The sequence below is a fragment of the Dromiciops gliroides genome, chromosome 2 (assembly GCF_019393635.1).
Source record: "Dromiciops gliroides isolate mDroGli1 chromosome 2, mDroGli1.pri, whole genome shotgun sequence".
In the NCBI taxonomy this organism is placed as follows: domain Eukaryota; kingdom Metazoa; phylum Chordata; class Mammalia; order Microbiotheria; family Microbiotheriidae; genus Dromiciops; species Dromiciops gliroides.
This window is the reverse complement of record NC_057862.1, coordinates 607,374,542-607,382,859: the sequence shown is the minus strand read 5'-3', so window position 1 is coordinate 607,382,859 and position 8,318 is coordinate 607,374,542.

Here is an 8,318-nt window from a genome sequence, read left to right as displayed (position 1 = left end):
TTCTGGCCTGGTCAGGTCTTGAGTATTGTGCTCAGTTCTGGGTGCCATGTTATAGAAAGGATGTTGATAAACTGGAGACTAGGCAGAGGATTATGATCAAAATGGACAAGGGCCTCAAAATCATAGCACTTGAAGAATAGTTTTAAAATCTAGGAATGTTTAACTCAGAAAAGAGTGAGTTCCTTAATTGACAAATGGTCAAAGGATGTGAACAGGCAGTTTTCAGATGAAGAAATCAAAGCAATCTATAGTCATATGAAAAAAATACTCTAAATCACTATTGATAATAAAAATGCAAATTAAAACAACTTTGAGGTACTACCTCACCATTCCCTTCACCATTCCTATCATATCATATCTATCAGATTGGCTAATATGACAGAAAAGAAAAATAATAAATATCGGAGGGAATGCGAAGAAATTGGGACACTAATGCATTGTTGGTGGAGTTATGAGCAGATCTAACCATTCTGGAGAGCAATGTAGAACTATGCCCAATGAGCTATAAAACTGTGCATACCCTTTGACCTAGCAATAGCACTTCTAGGTCTATATCTCAAAGAGATTTTTAAATAATGGAATAGGACAAATTTAGACAAAAATATTTATAGCAGCTCCTTTTGTGGTGGCAAAGAATTGGAAATTATGGGGATGTCCATTAATGGGATTGTGTAAACAAGTTGTCATATGTGAATATAATGGAATACTATTGTGCTATCAGAAATGATGAGTGGGATGATTTAAAAACAACTGGGAGGTCTTACATGAACAGATGAAAAATGAAGTGAACGGAACCAGGTTAACTATGTACACAGCAACAGCAATATTGTACAATGATCAACTGTGAATGACTTAGCTCTTTTTGGCAATACAATGATTCAAGATGATTCCAAAGGGCTCATGATGAAAAATGCTATCCACCTCCACAGAAAGAACTGATGGAGTCTTAAAGCAGATCGAAGCATATTATTTTCTACTTTTTTTGGTCTGTGTTTTCTTTCACAACATGACTAATGTAGAATTAGGTTTTGCATGATTGCACATGTATAACAACCTATAACAAATTACTTCCTGTCTCAGGGAGGTGGGAGGGAAGGGAGGAAGGGATAGCATTTAGAACTCAAATTTTTTAAAAACAAATGTTTTTAATATACAAGTGGAGAAAATATCACGGAAAAGAAAGAAAGAAAAAGAGTGAGCTAAAGAGGAACATCAAATCTATCTTCAAGTATTTGAAATGTGGTTATATTAGACTTGCTCTGTTTGATTCCATAAGACAGTTATGAACAATGAATATAAATTCCAAAAAGGAAAATTTAGGGGGCAGCTAGGTGGCACAGTGGATAGAGCACTAGCCCTGAATTCAGAAGGACCTCAGTTCAAATCCAGCCTCAGACACTTGACACTTACTAGCTGTGTGACCCTGTGCAAGTCACTTAACCCTCATTGCCCCACCAAAAAACCCAAACAAAACAAAATCAAAGAGGAAAATTTAGGCAGATGTTAGGGGAAGGCCCCCCACCCCCAACTTCCTAACAGTTTTATCTATCCAAAAAAGTAATGGGCTGCCTTATAAGGCAATTGTGTCCCCCCTCAATGGAAGTCTTCAAAGATCAGATGATCACTTTTGGGGGTATGCTGTAGAAAAGATTATTTTAAAAGTATGGGTTAGACTAAATGGCCACTGAAGTTCCCTTTGCCTCAGCTATTCTCCAATTCCGTAGTCCCAGCCTCTGTGTAATGTAGTTCCTTTATGTACAAAAATAAATCAGGTTAGACTGATTGATCACTTAGCTCCCTTCCAGATCTAAATAGATGACAAAATATAGCTAGGAGCTGCAGTGGATAGAGTACCAGGCCTGCAGTTAAGGAAGACCTGAGTTCAAATCTGGCCTCAGACACTTACTATGTAACCCTGGGTAAGTCACTTAACCCTATTTGCCTCAGTTTCCTTATTTATAAAAATGAGCTGAAGAAAGAAATGGTAAGCCACTCCAGTATCGCCAAGAAAACCTCAAATGTAGTTACAAAGAATCAACAAGACTGATATCACTGAACAACAACAAATGATAACAAATCACAAAGCAAATAAATGAATGAGATCACAGGGAACAGATTTCTCCTGATGAAGTAACTTCATGTGAGCCACAAATTGAGTTAACTGGTACAAATGAGAGGACTCCTAGCCTCTGGTCCTATTTCTTGCCCAAACTCTCTTATCTTTGAGTCTATTTTTTTTTCATCCTTGGGAATATTTCCCACCATAACCACTATCTTGTAATGAGTTGGAGTGAGTTTCCAAACAGAGGCTACTTGGCTAGAAGGATCACATTTGGCTACTGAATTGATATCAGGGTTATAATTAGGGTAGTACAACTTGGGCCACTACTAAACAGGGTAAAGGGGAGTGGGGATGGGATATTGAGGGTAAAGCTAACTTTATCAATTTCAAGATTTTGCTGAGGATTCTGATTTTGAGAGGAGAGAAGACCTCGAAATACCCTGAGATGCAGTTAACGTTATTATTCACCTATTTTTAACATTGACATACCATACTCCCCCCTGGGAATTCCCAAGAATGCCTCTGAAAAGCAGGAAATTGGAAGTGGATCCCCTCCCCTTTTGAATTCCACTAAAATGGTCATGGGACCTGATGTTTCTCCTCCTGGAAAGTGCCAAGGCTGGGGGAGAAGAGAAAGAAGGTTGCTAGATATTGTTCTGCTCTAGCAAGGCCATTTCCGTCAACATCCCTGGCATGCTTCCTGGTACATTCTTATCATTGTTCCAATGATCACTGTCCCCTTTTCCCTCCACCTAGCCAATGATTTCTTATTTTTTAAGGCCCAGCTTAATGCCATGAAGTCTTCTTTGACTATTCCCAGAGTAGTTCTGGGGACCAGAAGGCCTTTCATACTTCAGATCACTGACATTCCCCAAATATTGATGGACCAGGAGTCAGGTCAAGCTATATAGTTGCCTTGGCCTGGGATTTAGCACTCCCCTAAGGCTTCATAAAATCATAAATTTAGAATTGGAAAGGACCTTAACGATTCATGCAATCCAACCTCCTCATTTGATAGATGCATTAATGGAGACCCAGTGAGGTTAAATGATTTGTCTGATGTCACACAGGAAGCAAACAACAACTGGAATTTGAACCCAAGACCTCCGACTCCAAATTCAAAACTCTTTCCACCACCCCATGCTGTCTTCATCTGGAGTTCTTTCCCAATGATGTCTTCCCAGGGGAATATGATCAACTCTCCACCAATAAGAAAACAAACACAACTTCTTGGAACCTGGAAGCTAACAATCATTAATTGACATCTTGGACATCGGGGAGTTAGAAATGAGGTAGATTTCAAGAAGCTCTAGTTATGGTGAAACTGTTGGGACCTAATTTGAGTTATATAATCTTAGAGTTGGGAGAGAGGTTAGAGGTCACCCTGCCTAGCCACACCTGAAGCAAGAAGCCCTGTTCAACCTGTGCAACAAGCCTTCATTCAGCCTCTGTTTAAAGACCTCCAATGACAAGGAATTCTCTACTTCCTGAAGCAGCCCACTTCACTTGGGATTAGCTCTAATGAGGGAAATCTGCCTCTCTCGAGGCCTCCACCCATTGATTTTAGCTCTGCCCTCTGGGGCCAAACAGAATGTCTAATCCCTATTTAACATGACAGGCTTTCAGATACTTGAAGACAGTTAGGATGTCCTCTCCCCTCCCCCCACCCCTCTCTTCCCCCTCATTTTAGTTTATTCCCCAGGCTATCTAGGGATAAAACAGACACTATTTTTTTTAAATGTTTGCCAAAGAGGCCATAATGGTTCAGACTGACATCTCCTGGTCCAGACAGGAACAGTGAAAAATAAAGGGCAATATTAATTGTGGGAGTGGCTGGAGAGGGAGAATAATCTTGAGGCAAGAACATTGGATTTGGCATCAGAGTACATGGCTTTGAGCCAGGACTCCTTGCCACTTAGATTGAGAGATTGAGGAGGAGAGGGCAGCTTCAGTGACCTCTAAATTCCCTTCTCTGGCCTAGACAAGTCATTTGATCTTTCATTTCTTCTATTAATCGAAGGAGTTAAACCAAATGAACAATCCAGTCCCTTCTGACTAACATTCTCAGTTTTTTATGAAGGGAGAAATATGGGTAGAGAGGCCTGAAGGGTCACTAATTCCCAGAATTGTGGCCCCTTTCCCCAAATCACTGCTTGGGATCTCAGGCTGGTCTCCGGTATTCTAAGTCAGAGTCTAAGGAAGAATGGAGGGATCTGGAAAAAGCACAAAGAAAGTTGGAAACTTTCATCCCTCCTCCTGCCAGGGTTCAGTACCTTCTGTGATGGAATACTGGTTATCTGGTTATCTGGGCATGGGTTTTCTTTCAAGAGACCCCTGATTCCCAATCACAGAGTGGGTATTCTAAATCACACCCTCCCCCCACCCCAACCCTCCATGAAGCTTTGTCTCTTGAGGTTCAAGGTCTCTTCCCCAACTCCCATCCTCACCCCTAGGCTCACCCTAAGTACCAGAATTGCTAGTTATAGCTCTGTCTTTCATCTATCTTTATGATAGCACCCTAGCAAATACACCAAAGGCCAGGATTTCTCTGCTTAGTCCAATGCTTTAGGCATGCATTTTACTTATTCCCATAGTTGGCCTTCCAATTAAACAGACCACATTCAGAGTTAATGCTGCCACAAGGATGTAAAGAGGTAGTGAAAAATCTCAGAGCATCCATTCTTTCCTTGTTCTCTGACACTGTACGTCTTATGCCAGATACCTACAGACAATAACACCCCATTTTTCTGGAGAGTAGGCAACCTGGCACCTTCAACCATCTGGAAGACATGGGACCTGGAATCTGGGAGGAAAGAAAAAAGACCTCTCTGCATGAAATTGCATCTATTATAAAGCACTTCCATTAAATGTGCTTCTCTCCATTGAAAGAGTGCCCCTGTGCCTCACTCAGGGCTTATCGAATTTTAATCTCCACACAATGCTAACAAGCTTGGTTACAAGATTCCTGGTCCAATACAAGAAAAGGAAAAGCACAAAAATAACCTGAATATAAAGGACACAAGTTATCTCAGATTAGTTTCTCCCATTACATCAGTTCTTTTGAAAGGCAGAAGCAGGCTCCCTTCTAAGCACTGGATTTGGATCAGAGATTCGACTCTACCTTTTAATATATGTGTGACAATGGGCAAGTCATGGAGTCAGGCCAAGACTAGGCCTCAATTTTTTCATCTCTAAAGTAGGAGAACTAAACTAGTTAATCTCCTGGCCCAGGTCTTTACTTCTGGACTTCAAAATTACATCTAGACTATAATCCCATCTGGGAATTTCCCTCAGCACCTGGGACCTCCTCACCCTGAAACACACAATTCTGAATATTCAAAACACCCATTCCCTTTTGCCATTGGGGAGGTCCTCTTCTGACCTCCATTTTTTGGAGGGGTTCAAGCCAACCTTCATTTCCCTCTTGGACTTTAAACCATTTCCCAAGCCAGGTAACCTTACCCCCTTTTAGCCTCCCTTTTATGTGTTGTCTTCCTCCATTAGAAGGTAAACTCCTTGAAGGCAGGAACTGTCTTTCTTTTTGCTTCTATTTATATCTCCATTATTTAGCATACTACCTTTTTTCTTTCTCCTCTCTTCCCTTCCTTTCCCTTCCCCTCCCCTCCTCTCTCCTTTCTTCCCTTCCCCTCCCTTTCTGTCCCCTTCCTTTCCTTATCTCTTCTGTCTCTGAATCAATGAACCTATGCCTTTTTTTGGGGGGGGGTGTCAAAATCCCTCATTTCTGTCTTAGAAGCACCTCCAGCTCTCTGTTTATTTGCTAGCCAGGAAATACTGAACTGAGAAGGGCTGAGCTCAAAGTCAAGCCAGCTGACTTAGATTGCTGGCTCAGTTGATCTTTTCAAAGGTGCTCAATGATTACTCATAAGGCCAGTTAGCCATCTTCTAAAATTTTGTCTTTAGAGTTTTATGGTTCCAAAGTACTTTAATAAATTTAACAGGCATTTATTAAGTATCTCCTATGTGCCAGGGTCTATGCTATGATCTGTGGATGCAAAGACAAGCATAATTTCTGGTCTCAAAGAGTTAACATCCTACTAGAGGAATACAATTACAACACTACAACTTTTACCCAGGTGAGGAAATATAGCAAACAATACAATGTAACTTGGAGGAAGCTAATAAGTGGGGGAAAATCACAAAAACCTCTTGGAGGAGGTTGAAGTTATACCTTAAAGGGACTTCCATTCAAGGGGGAAAAGTGGGGAGAGACTATTTCAGGCATAGGAGACGACAGCTTTGGAGGCAAAGAGGCAAGAGGTGGGATGTTTTGTATGGGGAACAGCAAATAGGCCAGTATTTCTGCAATATAAAGTAAGTGAAGGGGAGTCATGAGTAATCAGCCTGCAAAGATAATCGAGATGACACCACGACTGAGTCTATACCACCAAAGTGATGAAAGAAAGAGGAAAAGGGCCCACCTGTAAACAATATTTATAGCAGCTCTTTTTATAATGGCAAAGACCTGGAAACAGAAGGGGTGCCCGTCAATTGGAGAATGGCTAAACAATTATGGCACATGAATGGAATGGAATATTATTGCATCAAAAGAAATTATGAAAGGGAGAGTTGTTTTCATAACACCATTATACCCCAGAACTTCTCATGACATAGCAATCCTTCCTGGTGATGTGGGCTGAATTTAGGGTGATCAAATTGATCGTGAAGCATCCCAAAAGAATTACAAGACTCAGTGACTCAGTTTCCCAAGTTTTATTGAAAGACTGTTGACCACAGGGAGAGAACCAAAAGAAATATAGAAAGGTATCTCTCAAATAGTGAAAAGAAAAGACAGTTATATTTATAGTATAGCTAAATTGATTAATTAGTCTCATTATAATAATCTTCACTGTAGGAAGGTACAGGGGAGGGCCTATCCTAATTTGGAGTCCCTGGGGTCCTAAGCTGACCCCCAAAGTGGGTACCTTTTTCTGTGGAGGTGTGTTTTGGGGGTTTACATATCATAAGGTGAATCTGGGGACAAATTTGGTCTTTTCTGTGCATGTCTCTTTCTGATTCCCATAGCTAGTTTCAAAACATCTTCATTTTTCATTTATTCTTAGTTTGAGTTTCTACAGCCTGTCAATGTATCATTGTTATAGTCTAAGGTCTTCATGGCCTCTCTCCCTCTGTTCCCGTTATGGGTACTGATTACTGTGGGTAAGAGTAATTTAGCATCCTGACTTGTAAGTTATCCATTAACTGGGGTCTGAATCCCCTTTGGGGTTCATATCTGAGTTAGAGCTTGGACCTTAGGTTTTTCTGTTAACCCCTTTTTGCCTCCTACATCACTGGGAATTGTTCTTAAACCCTATATGTATACCTGAGTATAATGAGCTGCTAAAAAGTTAATAATAGTAGTCATTAATAACCAGTATTTAAATAGCACATTAAAGCTTACCAAATGCTTTACAAACATATAGTTTGAACCTCATGAGAGCCCTGTGAGGAAGGCTAAACTATAAGCTTTGTTATCCCTATATTACTTAAGACAAAAGTGGGTGTCAGAATAGTTGTGACTTGCCCAGGTTCACACAGCTAATATGCTTACAGGTGTAGCTAATTCTCCTCACTAATAGGCCCTCAGAAAATTGCCACTTTTTCTTTTTTTTTTTTTTTGGTGAGGCAATTGGGGTTAAGTGACTTGCCCAAGGTCACACAGCTAGTAAGTGTTAAGTGTCTGAAGCTGGATTTGAACTCAGGTACTCCTGACTCCAGGGCCAGTGCTCTATCCACTGCGCCACCTAGCTGCCCCAATTGCCACTTTTTCTAGGCATTTTGTGGGCTAGAACAATTGTTCCTGAGGGTGGGAGAAAGAGCAGGGAGTAAGCATTCATTAAGCACTATGCTCAGCACTTTCCAAACATGATCCTTACAACAATCTTGTGAAATAGGTGTTCTTATTCCCATTTTACTGTTGAGTCAGACAGAGGTTAAGTGACTTACCCAGGGTCACACAGCTAGGAAGTAAATCAGGATTTGAATTCAGATCTTCCTGACCCCTCCCTCAGCACTGTATACACTATAATACCTAGCTGCCTGAGGCCACCACCAATAAATTTACTTATACAACAAGGTGGAACTGTTTATACATTATTGAATGTGAAGTCAGGATAACCTGAAATCCAAATCTAGCTTCAAATTTATTTGTCCCTGAGCTTCTCACTTAATTTCTCTTTGACTCTGTTTTTCTCATCTGTGAACTAGGGATAATAGTAGCCTCTACCTCCAAATACAA